The 1,616-nt window shown below is 34.4% G+C and overlaps 1 protein-coding gene across 2 annotated transcripts in view; it reads right to left on the bottom strand.

Annotated features, from left to right (window-relative positions):
- The window catches only part of RABL3 (RAB, member of RAS oncogene family like 3), a 40,115-nt gene that overhangs the window by 25,822 nt on the left and 12,677 nt on the right, over positions 1–1,616 (bottom strand). The window lies entirely within an intron of this gene.

Below are 1,616 nucleotides of genomic sequence, written 5' to 3'. Positions count from 1 at the left end.
GTATTCTTTTTTCTCTCTCAGTCCTTGTATCTCTGCAGTATTTCATACTAAAAATCAATCCCTCTTTGATGAAATTCTCATCTCTCTTTGGTCTTGTGGTAGTTTGTCATCTTGGCTATCCCTATTACCTCTCAGATCAATCTTTCTTGGACTCCTCTTTCAACTTCAACTCTCCAAATATACCCAACATTCTCCTTCTCTTTCTAAATTTTCACTTTAAAAAATCTCATCAGCAATCATGGTCAGGATTGTTTCTACACAGATGATTCCACCTCAGAATTCTCTGCTGAGACGTTCTAAATGCTTGTAGAAGAGCTTCAGATGGATAGCTCATAGATACCTCTTTGCCCATGTCTAGAACTGAACTTACTATCATTTTCCTCTTTTTCACCTATAATATAATCCCCTTCTAGGGGGAATAGTCCATCCTCTCTTACCCATGCCACCTATTCAATCATTAACACTTACTATAATTTTACATTTACTTTCTTGAACAGCTAACTCTTATTTTCTATACCAGTACTGTCCCACAGAACTTTCAACAATGATGGAAATATCTAATATGGTAGCCATTTGCAACATGGGACTATTGAGTAATTGAAATGTGTCCTGGTTGAGTAAGAACTAATTTTAGCTAATTTAAATTTAAATTGCTACATGAGACTAGCGGTTACTATACTTAACAGCATCAGAGTAAAAAAACAGTGTTTTCTTCATACTATTTTGAAACACAAGGTAATAGAGAATGATGACCAAGAGCACAGGCTCTTGAGCCAGATTTCTTGGGTCTGAATTCAAATTCCATCACTTACTAGCAACATGATCTGGGACAAGTCATCTAATGCTTCTATACTCAATGGCTTCATGTGTTAAACAGTGACACTTAGGGTTCCTACCTTATAGGGTTGTTGTGGGAATTAAATCAGTTCATACATGAATGGATGTCCAGCCAAACTAAGCACTAAAAAATGTTTGTCCCACATACTCGATCCTATCTCATATTCTTACAGACTACGCCTTTAATTTCTCCCCAGGGCTTGTGCTTTGTTATGCTGCCCAAAGAGGAATTCGATAAATATTGATTTAATGCAATGTGTAAATTAGAGAGTTAAAATTCCATTAAAGTGAACTAGAACTGACAAATCAATTTTCTTATTTATAATTCGTGAAAAGATTAAATTTTGTAAGTCTTGTTTTCATAATTAAGAGTAGTCATGCATTTATATTAATCCTATTAGACTTGGGGCAACAAAATTAGAAGACAGGAATGAATGAAGCATACCATAAACTAAGAGTTTTCTTTCTTTTCCCTTCAGTTCAATTATGAATGCCTCTGCACTAAACACTAGATCCAAAATGTTAATAATTACTGAGTACATACATTAAACTCATTAGCTTCAAGAACTTGACATCAAGTGATTACATTATCACCTTTATCATCTCTACTTTTATCTGGCTCATAAGAGATTTGAAGTGATGTAAATAGGGCAACTGTTTCTAAGAGTTTTGAAGAAGTGTATCCCTAGATCTATACTAATTCATAAGATCTCTCCTGTCACAGGTTTCAATAACATAGAAACTGTAATTATAATATAAAAGCTGCAACAGAAGACAGC

The sequence above is a fragment of the Otolemur garnettii genome, unplaced genomic scaffold, assembly GCF_000181295.1.
Source record: "Otolemur garnettii isolate 467f Iridium unplaced genomic scaffold, OtoGar3 scaffold00089, whole genome shotgun sequence".
Lineage (NCBI taxonomy): Eukaryota > Metazoa > Chordata > Mammalia > Primates > Galagidae > Otolemur > Otolemur garnettii.
This window is presented reverse-complemented; position numbering and strand designations above follow the sequence as displayed.